Below are 23396 nucleotides of genomic sequence, written 5' to 3'. Positions count from 1 at the left end.
AGAAAGCTATAGATTGATATTTCTAGTCAGTTACTTAAGAGACCATTACTTCTCACTGCAGTAACATTTTGGAATAGTCAAAAACCAAATGATTGCATATGTGTATTCAGTTTCTGGACTCCTTTCTATTCTATCTGTCTGTCTATTCTTGACCCAAGACCAGTGTCTTTATTGTTGTTTTTTAAATAATTGTCAATACCTGATCAGACAGACCTTCCAGTTTTGTTCTTTTCCAAGATGATTTTTTTTTTTAAATTATTGGCCCTTTATGTTAAAATTTTAGAATCAGTATATTAGTAACTACAAATTGACAGTGCTAGGAATTTCAAGGGTTTTCAATGAACTTACAAAGAAATAGGAAGGATTAACAACTTTTCAGTTTTGACTCTTCCAATTTATCAGTATGATTTATGCCATAATTTGCTTTTATTTTGCTTTTATTTCTCCTCCCCATAATTTACATAAAATTGTGTGTAGCAGTTTTGTACATATTAAGCTACATTGTACATATATTTTGCTAATTCTAAGTGTTTGATTTTTAATGCTACTGCAAATAGTATTATTAAAACTATGTTTTTTGATTCCATGTAGCATGAAGTGTAAAGTATTATAATACTGACTTTAATGAACTTTAATGAGTTAAGGATATATGCTGCTAGAACTCTAGGTCACCTTTACTTTTGAAAAGGGTGTTTTGCGGATTTCTTTGCATGCTATGTAATTTTACATTTTTAGCATTTTAAATAGATTATTTAATTGTCTTTTGTCTGGCATTGTTTCTGTAGGAAATCTATCAGATTTATTGGTGCTTCATTGAGGTACAGTGTCTCCCCAACATTAGCAGTCAACTGTTATGAAAGCTGGTCTCTCTTTTGACTAGTTTTTCGTCTGTTTGGTTGTGTTGATTTGGTTCGGTTTGGAATTTACATTCTGTAGGGTTTATAGTGCTTCTTGAATCTGTTGTTACATGTCTTTCAGTAGTCCTAAAAAACAAAACAAAACAAACAAACAACCAAAGAAACACTTTGGTCTTTATTTCTTCAAACAATGTTTTTCTGAATTAAATCCTTCTTCCTTTGAAGAGACCCATTGCAAATATAGATGATTTTGTAATATACTTAATTTTTTCCACCATGTTCAATTTGCTCTTTTCTATATTTTCTGCCATTTTTAACCCCTGTGCTTTACTCAGGATATTTTCTGCTGATCTCTTTTTTGTATAATTAATCCTCTCTTCTATGTTTATTGTACTATTAAACCAATCTATTGAGATATATTGTATTTTTCATTCTAGAAATTCCTTTATATATATATTGAACACAGTTTGATCCACCTGTACTTGGGTTTTTGTTTTTGTGCTTTCTTTTTATTTTGATACAATTTAAAAATTTTAGAAAAGTTGCAAGATTAGTACAAAGAACAATTTATTTCTGAGTTGTTTGAAGATAAATTGCTTGCCATTGTGGTGCTCCATTACCACCAAACAGTTTAGTGTGTATTTCCTACATACAAGTACAACTTCTGACATGAGCACAACAAAGCCATCAAAATCAGAAAATTAACATAGGTACACTACTATTACCTGATTCACAGATGCCCAAGTAATATCCTTTATAGAAAAAGTTTCCAGCCAAGAATCATGTTACATTTAGTTTCCATTCCCTCCGGTCTCCTTCAATTTGAAAGAATATTCCTTTCTTTCTGTGACTTACATGACCTGTCACTTTTGAAAACAATTAGCCAGTTATCTCAAAGAATGTCCCTCAGTTAGAATTTGTGTGAATCAGGTTTGCATTTTGTGTTCTCAACCGCTACATCATAGAAATGATGCTGTATTCTTCTCATTGTGACTTCATTATTACACAATTTCTATTTGTCTTATTACTGATATTATTACTTTTAATCACTTGATTCAAAGTGATTAAAAAGTTTATCCAGTTACTTTTTGTGTGTAATTAATAAGTATTTTGTGGGGAAGTATTTTGAGAAGATAAATATCCTATTTCTCATTAGACTTTTATTTACCTACTAATTTACCTATTTACAAATGTATCTACTTTTTTGTACTTTTACCTACTAATTTAACTGTCAATATTTCTTGGATAAACTAATTATTTCTATGATATTTGACAAATTGTGAATTTCTAAATCTGCCATCCTTATTATCTTTGTTAGCAAAATTCTTCTGTAAAAAACAAAACAAATAAAAAAAAAACATTCTTTTTCCCATTTACTTATCAAGGTATTTGTACCTATATCATCATTTTGATTCCTATTTTATCCAATGGGTTACAATCTGATATCATCAGAACTTACTAGTGTTCAACTAAGTATGATTTAACACCACAGGAGTCTTTTGGATTTTCCCTATTCCATTTTTGTAATCCCTTTCTCTTACAGTGACAAATATGGCTGACGTTTCCCTCAATGTATTGACTTAATTGATCAGTCCCCACTGTATTTAACAAACTTCTGTCTCCTTCACTGCTTCCCACTGCAGAGGCTTCCTCACCCCTCAGGCTGTGACAGTCTGTATAGATGCCCTTCTGAGCCTACTTGGGTTCTAACACCTGCTGTTGGGCTACTGCCGACACTCTGCTCCGATAGACACCTTTCCTCCTCACTCTGTTGGACTGTGACATCTTGCTGGGCTGCTGCGATAGCTTTCATTCCTGAGCAGATACTCCCTCTTTCACAAGGGCTCTGACATGCTACTCTGGATTGCCACTGCTGCCCTCTGTGAATACCCTCCACCCCGGGCTCAGCCTTCCCTAATCTGCTCTGAGCCGCAGCCATAGATATTTCCCCAGTCAAACTTTTGCTTGCCTTAATCTCTAGGATGGAGCCTCTAAGGAGTATTTAACTACCATATCTCTCCTCGTTGGCAGGTCCTGAACTCCATTTTTTTGTTTCTCTGTAGGAGCACAAGACAATTAAAACTTTTGTTTAGGCTTTCAGCCACTTTCTGTAGGATTTCTTAACCTGTGTGCAGGATCAGAGCATCTGGCTCACTTCTCTGACTCTCACTGGCTTGAAGTCCTGTCTGCCTTGAAAGTCCCAAGCTCCAGTTTTTACCTTCCCAATCCTGTGAGAGTATCAAAAGTTCTGGTCTCCTTTCTGTCCGGCTTCTCAGTCTTGTGCGACTCTGTAATTAACTCAGTGAATAACCTAAGAGAAAAAGCAACTTGCACAATTCAAAGCTCCCCTCAGTGAACTTTCTCTCAGGGATTTGTCCCCTCAACCCCTAACTCTTTCAGCAGCTTTCCAACACTGTCAAGAAGATATGTTTTTATTTAGTATGTGTTGTTGTTCTTGGTAAGGGTGTTGGTCTGCTACAAGTTATTCCATCATAGTCCTATTTCGATTAAATTTTACAAAGCCCAAATTAGGTAGATTCATTCTATTGCAGACATTTGAAAACTAAGGGAACTCAGATATAGGAATGTAATATTACCAAGGTCATAAAGTTTGTCTCAAATTCAGGTCTGTCGGGTTTTAAAAGCATTGCTACTAATGCTGTACCTTTTATCATCATAATTCAATGTCTCAATTACTCTATATTTGTACTAGATTTTTGAGTAATCTATGAGAAATAATTCATAGTTCAAAATGAAGAGTTAATAAAAATTAAAAGAGAAGGGGGAAAGAAATCCTCCGTTTTTAAAGTGACTTAAGAACAGGTGACTCACATTCTGGCTTATCCGGGGACTCACCTATACCTTGGTTTCTTCAGTAACGCTGTTGACAGTGGGGTGGGTAATTCTTTGCCCAGAGGCAGCTAGCCTGTGCACTGGACGATGTTTAACAATATCCTAGGACTCTATCCCCTGGATGCCAGCAGTATCACCCAGTTGTGACAACCAAAAATATCTCCAGACAATGTTAAGTGTCCCCTGGGAGATAATATCACCCTTAGTGGAGAACTATTGACCTATAGTAAAGGGTAATTTTGAATAAGGTATCCCACATATATCTAACTCGCAATATCTTCTCTCTTTGTTTGTTGAGACGGAAAAGTACAACTACATTTGTTTTTCAAACTCCCACTAACTCTGGAGGACCACAAAACCTCAATGCAGGAAGATATCGGCAGTGAGATCTGCACATTCAAAATAAGACAAAATAGATGAGAAACAGTGGCACGTGCATTACTGGTCGTGTCCCTCTCTGAATAGAAATCCATAAAATAAATAAGCTGCCAAATTCAGCATAGCTCAGCTTTGTCTTTCGTAATTCCCCGCGGTGTGCTTAGAGGACGAGTTTAATTCCTATTGAACTTTTATCCAAATTTAGTAAAAAGCAAGATAAATCTTTCTCTGGCCCTCTGCGATTCCCCTGCCTGCCACATCATCACTCTTTTCTTTCCCAGTGTAAAGAGTTTAGCTTTCTCTTTTCAAGAGGGTTGGAAACTGTCACTTATGCTGCCTTTATTAAAAATGTGTTCTGAATTTATTTCAACAAAACAGGAATATCTGAGATCCTGACAAGGGCAAGAACATTTCAACTTGGAAACAGATCAACTGCCAAGTAATTCCATGTAGCTCCTCCACAGCAGCAACTTTTGCTTACTCACCTTTCTGTTTCTTATCTTAATAGAATGCCTAATAGGTACTGGAACTAATACAAACTAATATCTATCAAGTACTTTCATAACTAAACTCAATCAATCAATCAATATTCAAAGAATCTAGTATCCATGTTGATTTCCAGAAAAAATATACATGAGTTCACACACACACACACACACACACACACACACACACACAAGACACTATGATATGACTCCAAGACCTTCTCTTTAAGGTAGGGCATACTGCACTAGGTCTAACTTATTGTATTACTGGAGGCAGTCAGTGCACTATAGTTTGCGTTTAAACTATATAATAATAACATTATATTAGTTACTTTTATACCCTCCAATCAATACTCCTTTATAATTTTAAAAATATATTCAGAACATAAGGGCAGAAAACTTCCCAGAGTAATCTACACATGTTTAGTTGTAAAGCTGAAAGTAAAGCTGAAAATAGTTATGGATAGTTCACTTTAATTGAAAGACAAAAGAAAAATCTCATAGCCTGTAAAGGCACAGTCACTCTATGATAAGCATACAAAGTCCACCTTACGTATCTGAAAGAAAACAGGTATATCACTTAGGGTATACACCTACATTAGGCATCGCTAATGAAGATCTGCTTTTGAATCAAAGGAGGAAACTGGAGTTCATGGACAAATGTGTATCTCTTGGCTATACAATACATGTTTTTGTTTTGTTTTAATTTGTAATCTGCCTTTTTAGCCAATACAAAAATTAAGCAAAAATACTAAAACCCACAAAGTGAAGCAATATAACAAGAAAAAAGTTACTATATACAAAATACTACTGATAATATCAAGAGCTCATGGATTGTCCTAGTCCGTTCAGGCTGCTCTCAAAGAATACAAGACCTGGTGGCTTACAAACAATAGAAATATATTTCCCACAGTTTTGAAGGCTGCAAGTCCAAGGTCAGGATGCCAACATGGTAAGGATCTGGTGAGAGCCTTTAAAGTTGAAGGTGGCCATTTTTTCATTGTATTCTTAAATGGTGGGAAGCAGAGAGAAGCAAGCTTCCTCTCAGACTCTTGTAAGGGCACTAATCTCATTCATGAGGGTTCCAACCTCATGATCTCATCTAATCCTAACTATCGCCCAAAGTCCCCACCTCCTGATACTATTACATTGGGAAAAAGGTTTTCAACATATGAGTTGGGGGGTGGGCACACATTTAGTTCATAACATGGATGCTATTTGGGTTTGGGTTTAGATGTATTCTACCGCTTGCATCTCATGGTATTTACTTTTTCATGCCTTTGCCTGTACTATTTCTCTTGCTGGAAACACATTAAATCTTCTTAAAAGATATTTTTAAAAAATTCAATCCATGGTTAAATGTGCCATCTCTTGGTAAATTTCCTCACATCATTACCTTGATTTAAATTTCTTTCCTCTGAACTCCCAACGAATCCTCTTTAGAAATTTAAGATAGCACACATCATACTGACTTTCAATTGGTAGTTACTTGCCTGCCTTTCCAAATTGTCTATGGCAGGGGTGTCCAAACTTTTCTCAATGGTTTTCACCAAGGGCCATATACGGTAAAATACACAAACAGCCGGGCCACTCACTCGAGGTGAAGTATGTATTGCCTCACCTGGTTTATTTAAGTAAACTAAATATGTTTTTGGAATTTGCTGTGGGCCAATTAAAAATGGATTGCGGACCACAGTTGGCCCGCTGGCCGCAGTTTGGACACCCCTGGTCTATGGATATAATTGTCTACGGATAATTGTCTATGAACACTATTAAGGCAGGATTTACCTTGGTCCTGCTACATGGTAAGACCTTTACAAATAAATAGATGAAGAAAGAAAGAAGGAAGGAAAAGACAAGTGAAATGCTGAGTGCTCCATATTATTTAAGTGAACAGGCAAATCATTGTGCTCCAGCAAAATTCAGTGCAGCATAGCTTCAGAGGTCCTTTGGTTGCATAAACAAAGACAGGTGGCCCTAAGTAAAAAAATAAATAAAGTTTATTGGGGTGACAATGGTTAGTAATGTTGCATAGGTTTTAAGTGTACAATTCTGTAATACATCATCTGTATATCATATTGTGTGTGTTTACCACCCAAAACTGACTGTTTACCACAGTCAGTTTTCCTTCCATCACCATATATTCGACCCTGTTTACCCTCATCTACCATTCTCCTCCCCGCTTACAGGTTAATGACCCTGAGAATAAAGTAAAGGATGTCTTGTGGGAGATGTTTCCTCCTCCACCCTCTTCCTACATTTTGTTCCTTATATTTCACATGCATCTTAAAAGGGAGAAACTAAGTGAAATATATAAATATATCCAATGTTCTATGAACAAATAAGATGCAAGCCATGTCATGTTATTTAATTCTCAGCCCGGCAGAATCTCTAATGAACTTCCAGAATAGAAATTTAGCTCTCAGCGTTAAAACTTAAGATTTTTCGTAAAATATATCATTCATGGATCATTACTCTACCAACATCAGAACTGACTTATTACATCCTCCAGTGAAGGAGTGTTTGCACTTATATATTTTAAAAGGTAATTTGGCTGGTTGTACAGCAAATATTTAACTGCAAGGGTCTAAAATTGCCAATGTTTATAGACTTGTGTCTTTCATGTTACTTCCAGCACGCTTTCCTGTGCTAACATTTTGCAATGCAAGCTGAATTCTTTACTTTATTGTTTCCTAAATTGAAGGTGTTTTTAGGCTATACTAAATCTAACAATCTTTCCCAGACAAATTGGGGAATGTTGATGTGTTGAACTTCTAGTATTAACCTCAAATATTTTCTCCTATGTAATAATGCCCCCATAACCTAATTCACAGCTGATAGTAGCTTTAAACCTGTTTTCTCTTGGAAGGGGCAGGTTTCTGTGTTGCTATGGAGACAACTCTGCAAAATAAATGGCACCAGGTAACTAGTTTCAAACAAACTATTGACTCTTAGAATAGGATGTTTACCTTCATTTTCCTACCCAAATTATAGAATTTCTCTCCTTATTTTTTATCAATTTTGAGGGAAGTTCAAAAAGAAATGCAAACTATGCCTTTTTTTGTTTTTGGATGTATTTCAAAAACCACATAAGCTTGTCTCTATCCCTTCAGATATGGAAAAAGAGGAAGAGAGGGTGGAATAATAATACCTCTACAGTTGGCCTTTCTGAAACTCAAGCATCTCTATAACTGGCTATAATAATTTATCCTAGTGTGGAAAAATCACATAAATGATCATTATTTTTACTATGGGCCTTGCGACTGCAGAATTCTTATTTATCAGACATATTTAATTCCATGTCTCAGACCATATCTGTTCGTAATCATCCATAACACGTTGCCACATAGAATAAAAACCACAAGGCATCTGAATACAGAAAGTGCACCTGCCATAGACCCCTCTTTATGAATTGCTATTCTCTTGTGAAACCCTTCAGGACATTCTCTTTTTATTAGAGACACGGTTTTAACTAGCTTAGCTCCCTCAGCTCAGCAAGAGGTTTGTGATATCTCTCTCTCTCTCTCTCTCTCTCTCTCTCTCTCTCTCTCTCTCTCTCTCTCTCTCTCAATGTTTCCTTCATGATTAAATAACTATGAGGTAAAGTTTATTCAAACTAAGCTGAAAGTGCTTACATTTACATTTGGCAAGAGACCAGATCTTAATTACATGTTTAAATAGTTTTAGTACCAGGAAGCACTACTCATAGAAAAAAAAGGATATTTTCCCCACATATAAACTCTAAAGCTATCACTTATTATTACTTTAAATGAATAACATATGCACACTCAGGAAAATAACATTCCGCACCAACTCTAGGATATAGTGTGACGCAACACTGGAGTTGTGAGCTTCGCTAACACGGGATGCCTTATTTTCAGGTTATAAACTTGAGTAAGTCTCATGTTTCAATATGGGCAAAACTGCTTCTAACCATTTATCGTAGGAAATGCCTGTTGCTTTATGTAGGTTGAACTGACATGAAACAAACTCTAAAGGATAAATAGTGAACTCTGACAGCCACTTCTAGTTCTTTCTCACGAGGCAACGGGCGATACCTCTTCCTTTTAATAGCCAAAGTACAAATAACCTGCAATAATATTTTTCCAACCAAGGTCTCTGGTAGGAAAAAACAACGAACATAATACTGAGCGATTGGTAACCTCAAGTAAACTCGTATTAAGAAAAGTTTTAGGAAAAATCAGACTCGGCTTAAATTTAGAAAAAAAAGGAAGCATGTAAAGCGCAGACTTTTTTAGTTTCAAATGTTTTTTTTCTAATATATAATCAGAAGTCGTAATTCATTGCTACACAGTGAGTTTGCAAAGTTATCCTTTCTTAATGCAGATATTCCAGTGTGTGCGTGTGTGTGTGTGTGTGTGTGTGTGTGTGTGTGTAGTATTTAATTATAGTTGACAGTCAATATTATTCTACAGCAGTTTCAGCTTTTAAATCATCATTTTTCTTGATATGGTCACTGAAATGGTACGTCTGTTCTGATTACTCTGGTATTTCTCTTACTGATTCAGAAGAGGGTCATATCACAAATGCCATGACCCCTTTGGCAGGCCTCATCTTGGAGGGTGGATAGCATTTATTAATACTGCTACAAAATACAAACCTCTCCATGAACTCCTGCTTTCTCCACTGATTCAAAAGCAAATCTTCACTGAGTGATGCATAATGCAGATGTATAGCATAGAAATGTATCTCTTAATTATTTTCCTTGGTAGGTCAGTTTGACAGCCTTGTGTGGTGGACATGGAATGACTATGTCTTCATTTGTTATGAGTTTTTTGCTTTTGTTTTTCAAATAAAGTGAACTTTCTATAACTATGTTCAGCATTACTCCTTTTTTCTATCCATCAGACCCCAGATGTTTGGATTATCTGGCAGTTTTATCTAGGCAGTTTACTGTCCTCATGTCTGAATATATTTTTTTTAAATCACAAATGATTATTCACTGGCAGATATAAGAGTAACCAGCATAGTATTCTTATTACATGGTAGAAACTTAAATATAATTCACTATTGACCATAATCTGGTGAGCTGGACTGCAGGAGGAGGGAGATAATCCTTATGTTATAACTGAGCAGATTGAACTTAACTAAGCTGAGGAATTCCTTCAGTATTAGGAGAAAAAAATTGGCAGAGACAGAATTCAAACCCAGGACAGTGTGATTTGAAAACATATCCTTTCTCTAACTCTTCATGTTAGTTGTTACTGGATACTAAGTAGTAAAACAAAATGTTGTTCATAAACTAAATTAGGGAAAGGCATCCCTACATAATTCTCGCACCATTTTACATCAAAAATAACTACCTGATAGTTGACTAATATAAATCAAAAGTCTTTCAAATGTACATTCCCTTTGACCAGGCAATTATCCCAGTGAAACTAATATAAGTTATAACCACAAATATTTACCTACAGCAATCTCAGAGTTGTTCATAATACTCATCCCAGACAGTCATTTCACCTCCAGAACTTAGTACTTTTACACTCCGCATTATAACACCTGAACACACTTGCCCGATCTAAGTGGTTATTTATGTTCACATATTTAGTGCCTTTTCTTTGACGTTTGTGGAGGCTTGAGCCCATCAGTAAATGCTCACTGGAGCAACTCTGTCGAGAAGAGTTGTGTATGATAAGTGAGATATTAGAAGAAGAGATTGGAAAGTTTCCTGTGACTGACATGCAAGTCTGATGCTACTCTTCTGCCTAAAACCTTTTTGTGATTTCCGGTTAGTCAGGTATGGATCAAGAACCTTACTTAACTAAGCCTGCCTATATCTTTAGCATTATGAAACACCATCTCTCCTCTCTCGTTCTTTGAGATCCACCTGTACCACACCGTAAGTTCTTAAAAGGCACTGATGCTCTCTCCCACCTCAGGATATTGGCAAGTTCTGTCTCTTCTGCTTTAGAAAAGCTCTGTCATTCTATACTCGCTCTACCTTGTCAGTGCTTACTCATTCTTCAGTTCTCACCTCGGTAGATAATTCCTCTGGGAGAAGTCTCTCCTGAACCTCAGATTAGGGTTACCAGATTTAGCAAATAAAGACAGGATGCCCAGGAAACTGTATTTAGCAAATAAAGACAGGACGCCCAGAATTTCAAATAAACAACTGTTTCAGATAAATATTTCAGATATTTGTTAGTATAAGTAGGTTCCAAATATTGCATGGAGTATGCCATATTTGTGACTGTATCTCAGAATAGAACTGATTTTTTCTCTTAAATACTCTCTTAGTACCTTTATTCTTTCTTTTCTGTCAATTATCATAACTTACAGTCAGATATTTATGCAATTATTATGCCATTCCGTGTACTACTTTGCAAGTTCCATAGGAAAAGTACTATCGTATGTCTGTTTTGAATATCACTATATCCTCAGTGCAGGAAAAGGAGATGGGATAAATAAATCCTCTCAGTACAAATAAATAAATTAATAACATAAAAATACATGTTTAAAGATGAAATTTCAGGCTAATAGTAAATTTTTTCATAGATAGGCAAGTACATTTTAATATCTTTAGTTACATAATAATTATTATATTGAACATTTATTATTTATTCTACTTCAGATAATTACTTTGCATTGCATGAAGTACTTTGCAAATATTATTTCTTTTAATCCTCATGACAACTCTATGATATTGGTAGATTATCATCCCTGTTTTACACATTAGAATACTAAGAATGAATGAAAGAAGTCATTTTTAACAGTCACAAAGCTGATACATTGTGAGCTGGATTGGAAATGTAGAGTCTAACTCCAAAGCTTTTATATATATATATATATATATATATATATATATATATATAATGTGTGTGTGTGTATATATATATATATATACACATGTGTGTATATATACATACATACATATATATGTGTATATATATATATATATATATATATATATATATATATATATACTGGGGGTGCCAAAAAAATGTACACAAGCGGACACTTTGGTCAACGTTGCTCAAGCAGTAGTTCACTGTATTCAGAAGTGTCTGGATGCTGATGGTAACCACTTTGAACACATCTTATAATTGCAGAAGTCAAACGTGACTTGTATTCATCTTTTGTTATTGGTACATATTGAGTATAACAATTTTAATACAGCTTTTTTTCCTTCTTAAAATGTGTATACATTTTTTGGCACCCTCTGTGTGTGTGTGTGTGTGTGTGTGTGTGTATATTCACAGAATGTAAAGTACAGCATAGGGAATATAGTTAATGGTATTTTAACAGCTATATACAATGTCAGAGGGGAAGTAGACTGGGAGGGGGTTTATCACTCTGTGAGGGGTGCAAATGTCTAATCATTACGTTGTTTTGAAAATCTGAAAGTCATATAAAAATTAAATTTAAAAAATAATAAATAAATAATCGAAGAAATGTAAGTTAAAAAAAGAAGAAGAAACAGAATACTCTTTCTTTGTTAAGAAATACTCTACATGGTTAAGCCAAGAGAACAATGACAAAATGGTGTGCAGTCAGTCCACAATTTTTGAAATGACATCAGGAAAACCATACAGAGGTCCCAAGATGGTAGACTGGGCTATGAATGACTGTATCAATTGCCATCAGGTTTACATGTGATCCACTGAGGGGTATTCCAGGGAAAGAGTGGAATTTGAGGGATAAAAGTTTCTTTAGTATCATACTTGCTGTGGTTCATAGGCAGATTCTGATACTATTATCGTTGTCTAAATTTAACATCTGCTGGTTCCAAATGAAAAATAAAAAGACATATTTTTTTAATATATGACACACTTTTTATGAGGACAATACAAGGAGTATGCCTTATATATCTTAATGCAAACTTTCTAATTTTATACATTGATTGTTATCCAAAGAAGCTACCTATCGCCTCTGCTCTTATTCTTAAATAACATACTTAATATGTCTTACGTATAATAAGTACTTAATACTCACTATATTTTCCCTGGAAGTGTTTTTATGTTCTTAATGTTAACTTTGATGAAATACATTTTAATTTCATTTACTTTTCCATATATGACTGTTAAATAAAGACATCTACATGAAACTAACAAAGGAGTATAAGTAAGCCATTTCTCATTAACCAACTTATGGACACAAGAATAAATCTCTCGTCAGAAACACATGAAGTAGATATATCCTACTGGGATTAAATGAGACCAAGAAGACATTCCTGTGAACTGATTCAACATATCATGTCTAACTGTATTAATTCTTTTCAGTTTTAGAGAAACAGAATGTATTCAGTGATCCTAAATTAATGTGATGAATCAAACATCACATTCTGATAAGTATCTAGAGGTCGTGAATGTACAGAGCTGTGATGTAGAATCTCATATCTATACAAATATGTTGTTGGGTGAAAGGGAATAACTAAATTAGTATGCTCCAAGACATATGCAAATTTAAAATGTGGATTTTTAAAAAACATGTTACTAATATAAGTGGGTCTCTAAAACACACACTCAATCGTGTCATTTTATTCAAAAACACATTGACTGCTTCTCACTACAATGAAGAAAAAGTCTAGACTTTGTCATGGGGGATATAAACCAATAATTATCTAGTCTTAATCTAGTTAATTAACTTCAGTCCTACCACTTCTCTTTGTTCCAAAATCTGTACTTCTTAAAATTCCTTTAGTTTATGTACCCTTATGAGAATCTGATAAAACATATGGGTCTGTTCCCCAGGGTGTGCCTTCTTGTCCACACTTAGCTCTAATGCCATATTTACAATGAAGCCTTAACCAACTCCCGCAGGCCAAATTTGCTCTCCTGGCTGAATAAGCACAAGTACTGTGTTACAGGAGAACATAGATAAACTTACAGTGGTTCACATGACTTTGAGTTCTCAGAGTCAGGGATCTTGTCTTATGTATCTTTAAATACTAAGCTCCTAGCACAGATTTTGGTATAGAGTAGTCGTTTCAAAGTTGCAGAGAATGACCCCTGTTGGCTTTACTTGAATTATTTTAAAACAGTAAATTCGAAGAAATGAAGGTGAATGAAGAGAATAGATGAACACTCATGGCATGCAGACAACTATCATTAAAAATATACATATTTTAAGCAATGAACAAAAAAGTCATGAATGTATCACATACAATCTCATGCACATATGTGTTTATGTATCTATGTTTATTTATTATCTATCTATCTATCTATCTATCTATCTATCTATCTATCTATCTATCTATTGTGATTTTTCAAAATGTGAAAGGTAAACAGAAATACAGAAGATTAATATTATTTAAGTCACATTCTCCTCTTCGGATGCATTTAACTTCATGAGAAAAGCATGACTACTGGTGTCAGCAGGCACATCCTTTGGGGATCAATGTTTCGTGTAATCGCAAATAAGTCTTTTAATTGATAGAGCTTTAGTCTAGCCGTTTATAATATAGGGATGAAGAAGGAGGAGAAGAAGAAAAAGGAGGAGGAGGAGGTGAGGAAGAAGGAGAAATACTAATACTATCATATATATATGGCAGAGAGAGAGAGAGAGAGAGAGAGAGAGAGAGAGAGATTATTTTGATGATCAAAAAAGGTCACACAAAATGACTGCAAACTTAAACTATTATACAAACAATTGCTATTATTAAGTTGCTCTGGTTATGAATGGAAAGCAAGCAAGCAAGAAAGAAAAACCCAAATCTTCAATATCCTATATGTGGATAGATACAGCTGATATTTTGGAGAATTATTGTGTAGGCAAAATTTGATGGGAGGGTTTTGGTTTTAATACAACTCATTTAAAGCTACCCCATGTATCCTTAGCATAAGGCAAAGATGAAGTAAGTACCGTTGTCTTTATTTTTAAAATTAGCTGTCTAGGAGAACACAGAGTAAGAAAAACTGAAAAGTGAGCAATAGGTAACAGAATTTTAGAAATAGCCAGGGGTGCATTTCTACATATTCATTGTATGCTAACATTGTTTGGACTAAATACTACTGTATATGGATTATTGTTTATGAGGTCAGCAGGGTACATACAACAGCCCTATGAGGTATTATTATTCCCATTTTGTAGATGAGTAAATGGAGGCTCGGCTAATTTGCATATCTTACTGATTGCAATACTGTAGAGCAGAAGCACTGGGATTTAAGCTTAGATCTGCCTGATGCCGGCACATGTTCTCCTTCTGTTGTCTCTGTTCTATCTCAAAAATCTTGTCCTGCTAGAGTATAAACAGTTGTTCTTTAACTCACTCTCTTTTCACATATGGAAGTCAGCTAGCCCTTATTAACAGACTAGTGAGAGAAGAGTGGAGAGGGCAAGGAAAACGCATTTTCTAGAGTCTGGCCTACTGGAACTCAAAAGGGTTTGAGGTGTCAAAACCCATCTACTCCCGCAGCAGTGATAGGATGGGTTTACTGCTGGTTAACAAGAAGGTCGAGAGTCCATCTCAATACCCCGGAGGTATGAACATTGAGAGAAATATGTTATATTTGTCTTCTTGCCTTAGGAACTCACCAATTATGTGAAAATTCCAACTGGTCTCCTTACCTGATTTTAAGTAATACCTCTCAAGAAAATAAAAATGCCCAGAGACAGGATGCAAAGATCATAGGAGATAAAAATACAGAAAGGATTATATTTTTTCCCCCTGAGGAGTCAGAGGCAAATTAAAAGAGTTCTCAAGAGTAGGCAAATTTAAAAAGTGATAGAGACGAACAAAAAGAGAAAAAGAAATAATTTATTCTTATAAAAGCAATACAGAAATTTTAACAAGGAAAATATTTTCTCAGTTAATAAATTGTTAATTAAGAATATCAGGATTAAAACAGTGTATTGTATGATAGTATAATATACACCATAAACATACATAGTGATGCACACACACTTTGTATTGTGAATACAGAGGCACAAGACATACATGGAAATATATATCTAGAAGGACGGCCATTAACTGGTATCTATGGTTGAGTGTGGTGGAATCAGGTGTTATCCACCCCCCATTTTCAAAATTGTACCTTCTCTATTTCCTACAGTGAAAATGGAATACTTGTAACATAATTCTGTACCTCTTCCGTGGAAGATTCCACAGTTTTTCACAACATACGGAAAATCCACAAGAATTATGGTATTTAAGGAAAAGATACCCTTAATGATGTGTAGCAAACCCTGTGGGGAGAGAGAGGGAGTTATGTATTGAATTGGTTATATTGATACCTAGCCTAACCAAGGAGGATAATTTTTGTTCTGAAACGTTCTGTTCTGTGCTGTGTTCTGGAACTATGTTGCCAAATTATAATCTCCATTTTTCTTTATCACATACGTTACTTAATATAGGTGGGTAGTAGACATTTCTCTTTAGCATCCCACACCTTGGACAATCCAGCAGCTGAATCCCTTTCCATGTTTGAGGAAACCTTCTATTATAAGACTTAGTGGATGGAAGAGACTACGTTTATCCTCTTGCCACTAAGATATAAGCATGTGACCCAGGTTTGGCCAGTCAAATTGTCCATCCTTGTAAGGATTTTGGTGGTAGGTGGAAGCAGCAACAGGTTGAAGTTCCAGGGCAGCAGGGACAGACCACAGCACAGGCAAGTGTCCAATGGAAGTGGTTGGTATAAGAACTGGGATCCACTGCTCAGCACTTGATTGCTTTTGTGGCACAGTTTTGGCTGTAGTTCTGGTTGATACCTGGCCTCCGTTACTTTGTCCATATATCACGCTTGGTTCTGAAGTTTTCCTCTCAATCTGGTAATGTATCCACTCTCATTTCTAGTCATTTTATTCTTAAATTAGCTAACGTTGGTGTCTGTTACGTGTACTTAGAAATGCTTGACTAATCTAAAGTGTGAAGGAATCACTCTAGGGGAAAACAAGTAAAAGACCTTCCTGGAATGCATCCTTTATCGTTTTGAAGTTTGGGATAGAAATGGAAAGATCTCAGAGCACAGGCGGTATTTTATGCCTTTTGCCAGTTAAACGTTGTGCTTTTGGAAAAGAAAGGAGGAAATTCAATGTAGATATCCTGGGCATACAGATGGCATTGACTGAATTTGGTTTACTGCACCATTGTTTATGGTAACAGCAGTTTCTGGCAAAAGGATGGTACACCCCTCACCAGTGCTGGTGGGAATGTTTGCATGTCATAGCTCAAAAAATGAGAGGGATTTAAAGTTGACACTGAAGAAGAAAATTCCCTAATCACATGGCATGTTTATTATAAAGGACAGCTTATATTCATTCAGAAAATATGCATTTAGTGTTTTCCATGTGTCAGGTACTATGTTTACTGGAAAGAGAAAAGCAGTGAGCAGTTTGCTCTGTACGAATGTTTCCTTTATACTCTTTTAGCTACTCTTTATCCATAATATCATAATATTTTGTTCATTTGTTTGTATCCTATTCATTTGTGAATTTCTTGGGGTTACAGGACTTATCTTCTATTTCTTCATGTTCCTAGCACATTACACAATCTCTGATACATAATTTGACTTTCAAAAATGTAGGTGGAATGGGTGAGTGAATGAATGAATGAATGAATGAATGAATGAATAAAAATGACACTACCAGTAAGTAGGCTAAACAGTCACCCTCAATGAGCGAGTTTTATTTGCATTCCAGTCAACTTGCTCATCAGTGACATGAGGGAACACAGAAGACAAGCATATTAAATTCATGGATGCTGTGTACGTGTGAGGAATACCTAAGACATACACTGACAATCAGAGAGTTTATTATTTATTATATCATCTAGGGTAACTCAAGAAAAGATTTGAAATAGTTTAGTATAAAATATTTCATTCTGGTTCTTAAAAAATACTCAGCTGTCTAGGAAGGGTTGGGATAGATTTGGCTTAAAAACAGGTAATAGGATGAGCTAAATAAACAAATGAAGCGTAGAGGTGATACTGTCAGTTCAGTGAGGTGGCAGTTTAACTGGAGTCCTCATGTCAGTGCTGTTGCTGGGGAAGGGTGGCAGCCATCCCCACTGCACTGCCCTGCTCAGGCTCTGCAAAGAAACTGTCCTCAGCTTCTCTGCTTTGGAAGGTCGCCAGAAAAGTAGAGTGCATTCAAAAAAGGGTGATCTTCATGGCGAGGTTTCTGAACGCCATAATATATATTTCAACAACTTGAACAAATGTAGTCTAGAAACACTTAGCATGAGCCGAGTGTGATCAGCTGTTGTAGGCATGGCTTCACCAGCCATCTCGACTAGCTGCCTCAAAAGGAAATAAAATAACTTCCCAAAGCAGAATCGTTTGTGGTTTTCTAAACTCTCGACAAGGGAGAAGGCCTTTTGTGACTGAAGAGGTAAAAGATTTAAAGACTAAACATTCTGGCCAAGTAACGAAGGAGATTTAGTCATTTGCCAGTGTTACAGTTTCAAAAGAGCACGCTTTGCTCCTGCAAGCAAGAAAATGCACCCTTGAATATGCTACATAACATCACAGCTAGAATTAGAACAAATAGAATTTAGTGCGCTGATGAAACATCACATTACTGGAACACTCAGAGATTCTAGATCTTATAGAGTCAAACTTCAAAATTGATTAATCCCTGTGACTAGCATCAAAATGAATTCCCTAAAGTAAGTAAATGTAGATATCTACTCCTTGCAACTAATCTCTCTGGGTTTTACCCAGATACTATCTTTGGGCATTTGGGGAAACTTAGTAACCTCAAGCAAAAAGGAATGTAACTAACATCAGAATACTAGGTGAGCAATATTTAATTACACTCCATTAGAAGCTATCAAAACAAGATTGTAATTACACTTGACACATGCCACCTTCCTTGTAAGGTCAGCAATTCAGATCTCTGCTAATAGATACAGAGCAATTGGCATTCTACAGACCTCCTAGGTCCCTTAATGATGACTCATCCACAACCAGCTTAGTTTTTAACAGGAGGGAAGGAGTTGAGATGAAACTTGAATATTAACAAGAACAAGAACAACAAAAAACTACCAAAAATATCTTATGTAAAGATGAGAAAACAGTCACTTAAGTAAGCAAATAAATAAGTAAACAAATAAATATAAACAACAACAACAGCAACAAGGCAGGAAATTAAACCTGATTTAACATGGCAAACCTTATTTAGTGGCGTTTTTAGAAACTGGGCTCCAAACGTCTCTGGACCTAGTATTGGATTTATGCTAAATTTATGACATTTAATTTTCCAAAATGCTTTCAGTGTTGCTAACATCCCTATTTAACCGAAACTTTATTTTATGAGAACATAATCAACTAGGAAAGGGAAAGGTAGAAAAATGAAACTGAATGCTTATTAGAGCACGACATTTGACATGATGAATATCTTATTTAAACCACACAACAAGCTTGCAAAGGAATTGTTTTCACTGTTTTACAGAAGGAACATGCAGCTCTGCAAGGTTCTGTCACTTGCCCAAAGTCCCATAGCAAATGTTAGAGCTGAGACTCTAGTCCAGGGCTTCATGACTCAGAAAGCTCTGATCTATTAAATAACACCCCTATCCCCACTCCCATGCCCGCCTGTACATTGCACAAACAAGGCAGCATGTGGTGGGTGTCTAGTTAAGCTTCATTTTCAAAACCATTAGAAAGTAAACAAGGTCAAGATTCATGTGAACTTGGAGAAGAAGTAAAACAACAAGAAAATTCAAGGCAACAGAAAAATTTGGGCAGGGCATTGAATGAAAAGAGGATTGGGGTTGGATATGTAGATAAAGAAAAGGGCACTTCTGCAAGGTGACAGTATTCCAGAGAAGCAAATAATAGGTGATGATATTACTCTGTCTCCATCTTAAGAGAATTTGGCTTTTATGTTTCTAAATTTTAGTAACCAACAAAAGGTTTAATTTAAAGTAAGTAGAGTCTAATTAGAAAATTCTTCAGTCCTAACACAGTGACCAAAGTCTGCTTGTCCCATGCTCTCATAAAGTAATTATTTGTCCCTTGTCTTCATACAGTAATCACAGATAAAGCGTAATGATTGCTTAGCTAGGGAATGGGTAGTCAATCCAGTAGAGAAGCCACAACATATGGAGTAAATAGCATGTTTTGGATGAACAAACTCAAGGAAGATGGGGAGAATGATCACAGTCCTTTATAGTAACTCGCAGCCCGAAGTGCATGTAGTTCCTCAAATTCCATAGGGGAAACAGGTAGAAGTCATTAGAAATTTCAGGGCAGACAGGTGGCTCAGTTGGTTAGAGCGTGAGCTCTGGGCAAGAGGGCTGCTGGTTCAATTCCCACATGGGCCAGTGAGCTGTGCCCTCCACAACTAGAATGAAGACAACAAACTGCTGCTGAGCTGCCACTGAGCTCCCGGACAGACAGATGGCTCAGTTGGTTGGAGCATGTGCTCTCAACTACAAGGTTGCTGGTTCGACTCACGCAAGGGATGGTGGGCTGTGCCCCCTGCAACTAAGATTGAACAACTGCAACTGGACTTGGAGCTGAGATGCACCCTAACCAACTAAGATTGAAAGGACAACTTGACTTGGAGCTGATGGATCCTGGGAAAAACACACTGTTCCCCAATGAAGTCCTGGATATAGTCCTATTCCCCTTTCCCAATTAAAAAAAAAAAAAAAAAAAAAAAAATCCTGAAAAAAAAGAACCATATTAAAAAAAAAAAAAAAAAGAGAAAGAAAGAAAGACTTTCCATATGCCAACCCTCTGTTAGGGAGAGCAACTAAAATATTTCTATGTATTTAGAAGCATGAATAAATCACCATCGGTGATTACCATCTCAGAACTATAAAGGAAAGGCTCTTCAAAAATATCTATTCTAACACTGTTAAAGTATTTATTTGAGGAAACTGAGGCTGAAATAGATGCAATTACTCATCCTGAGTTACAACTCATAATTGGTAGAACCAAGATCAGAGTTTAGTCCTTTTGTTTTCAAGACCCTTGTTTGTAAGCCCCATTTCAAACATTTGGTGAATTTAGAAAAATAATGAATATGTATTTTCCATTTTTTAATTTTGATTTTTTTAACTTCCTTCTCTTGGACTCCTGCATTAGATCTTGCTCCAAATGTAGTATCTACTGGGACTGGAATACTTAACCTCGTACTAAGGCAATACAACTTTCTCTCCTACCGATCACGATTTAACTGCCTCATTCAGTTTCTTTTTTTTCCACAATATGGTAATTAGAAATTTATATAATTTATGATGTGATCCCCCCAGTAAGTCAATAACCCACCTGACACCATACATAGTTATTACAATATTATTGACTGTATTCCCTATGGTATACTTTATATCCCTGTGACTGTTTTATATTTGCCAAATTGTACGTCTTAATCCCTTCACCTTTTTTTACCCAAACCCCGAAACCCCCTCCCATTTGGCAACCATTAATTTGTTCTCTGTATCAGTGAATCTGTTTCTATTTTTCCTGTTCATTTTTGTTGTTGTTTTTTAGATTCCACATATAAATGAAATCACATGGTATATGTCTTTCTCTTATGATTTATTTCACTTAGCACAATATCCTCTAGGTCCATCCTTGTTGTTGCAAATGGCAAGATTTCATTCTTTTTATGGCCAACTAATATTCCATTTTGTATATATATGTACCACATCTTCTGTATCCAGTCACCTATCAGTGGACACTTAGATTGCTTCAATATCTTGACTATTGTAAATAGTGCTGCAATGAACATAGGGGTGCATATGTCTTTTCAAATTGTGTTTTGAATTTTTTTTCAAATAAATGCTCAAAAGTGGAATTGCTTGCAGCTTTTCAATTTTCATTTTCCAAATTTTCTACAATGAAAATACCCTGTTTCCCCAAAAATAAGACCTAGCCGAACAATCAGCTCTAATACATCTTTTGGAGCAAAAATTGATACAAGACCTGGTATATATTATATTATATTATATTATATTATATTATATTATATTATATTATATTATATTATATTATATTGACTAGGTCTTATATTACAGTAAAATAATACATTACTTTTTGCTCCAAAAGACACATTAGAGCTGATTGTCTGGGTAGGTCTTATTTTCGGGGAAATACAGTATAATACTTTTGTAATCTAAGCAAACTATATGTTATATGTAATTTTTACTTACCATATTTACTGGTTTATTATAAAAGGATCTAACTCAGGAACAACCAGATGGAAGAGATATAGGGCAAGGTATGGGAAAGGGCTCACTCAGAACTTCCATGACCTCTCTGAGCACACACTCTCCTCAAATCTCCATGTGTTCACCAGTCTGGAAGCTCTTCAAATCCTGTTCTCTACATGTTGTAATTTTTAAATCCACTGACTTTTCATTCATCTCTCTGGACACATACATTATTCTCTAACTGCACTAGTATATATTTATATACTCTACTAATATACCAGTTTTATTAAGATGATCACATTAGTTGAAGAAGATTCTGAAGTCACAGCAATTAAGGATAATAAACTGCTTTCACAGAACACATTTTGTAAGTAAGTGGGAGCATAAATCTTAAGTCTATGGCTCAGTGAACTTTTACATAAATAAATGTCTCAGGTCCAGGTGTAGAGCATTTTTATTACATAAATCAAGACATAGAACATACCTGTTGTTGGCAGGGGGCAGGGGTGGGAGAAGAAATTTTCCCCCTACCCTTCTTAGTTCTTCTGGCTTGTCTAACAAATAAACTGACACCACATAGATAAATGGGAGAAAAGATTCATATTTAATTCATACATACAGAGGTCTCATCAAATAGTACCTAAAGAAATCACCAAAGCATGCAGCTTTTATATTTTTTAGACATAGCAACAATAAATTTGTAAGGAATAGACAGGACAAAGAAATGTAGGCTTGGGCGCTTAATTATTGAAGAATCTAAGTAAATTTAGGCTTAGGGTGGTAAATGTGTCAAGAAGTCACAAGTTTCGTTTATTTCAGTTTCTTGGCCTTGAATTCTCTGGCTTTGGTGATGGCAATGTCTCCTTACCTACTGGTCCAGGGAGGATACCTTTCACAGCAGAGACTTATTTCCTGCTTTCAGAGGGACATGGAAGGGTCAGAGTGCTCTTTTTGCAATGGCTGCTTTTCAAGTAACTTTAATTTAAAACAATCAATATGCTACTGTGGCATATGCTGGGGCGGCCACCCTGGGCCCCAACACTGTCATCTCAGAAAGCTGCTTCTTATGCCTTTCCAGTCAATAGCCACCCTCAGCACTTTAATGCATGGTACTAGGTTGGTGCAAAAGTAATTGCGGTTTCAAAGGTTAAAAATAATTGCAAAAAAACACAATTACCTTTGCACCAACCTAATAGTTGTAGAAGTAATAAGAAAATCTCCATTTATTTAGCTCTTGCTATGTGCTAAATCCTACACTTGATCTTAGCCAAAAGGCCAAGAAGCGATATCATGTGCTCAATTCTATGCTAGACCTTCTAAATACAGTAACCTCATGTAATCATACTAATTCTAATGTACAATGAAGAAATGGAGGATTGTCAATATCATTCAACTAGTCTAAAGTCACACAAATTGTTAATGGCAAATAGAACCCAAACAGTTATTTGACTTCAAACTTGAGAATTTTTTCCATGTTGTGCAGAGTTCCATAAAATTGAACAATGGACTCGGATGATAACCACAAGCTCCAGAAAATGACTGGACGGTAAGACTAGTTGAGACATCAAATCATGCAAAGCTGACAGAGATAAACACAGGAGACCTCTAAATACCGGGGATAGATAATCCCAAGGTGCCTTGCACACTCAGGGACAGTTTTGGAGAGGTTTTAGGATTAAAGTCACTATGGTACATCGTATTGTTCCAGGAGAATCCAATCTTCCCTAAGAAGATTACATGTCCTTCAGGGTCTCAGGAAAC

The 23396-nt window shown here is 35.7% G+C and overlaps 1 long non-coding RNA gene and 1 pseudogene across 1 annotated transcript in view; one reads left to right on the top strand and one right to left on the bottom strand.

Annotated features, from left to right (window-relative positions):
• The window catches only part of LOC148756534 (uncharacterized), a 378327-nt gene that overhangs the window by 254759 nt on the left and 100172 nt on the right, over positions 1 to 23396 (top strand). The window lies entirely within an intron of this gene.
• Positions 22715 to 22922, bottom strand: LOC148756535 (U2 spliceosomal RNA; annotated as a pseudogene).

The sequence above is a fragment of the Rhinolophus sinicus genome, chromosome 12, assembly GCF_057876585.1.
Source record: "Rhinolophus sinicus isolate RSI-liver-muscle chromosome 12, RSI-T2T, whole genome shotgun sequence".
NCBI lineage: Eukaryota > Metazoa > Chordata > Mammalia > Chiroptera > Rhinolophidae > Rhinolophus > Rhinolophus sinicus.
The sequence above is the reverse complement of the archived record's forward strand: the minus strand, read 5'-3'. Positions and strand labels throughout refer to the sequence as shown.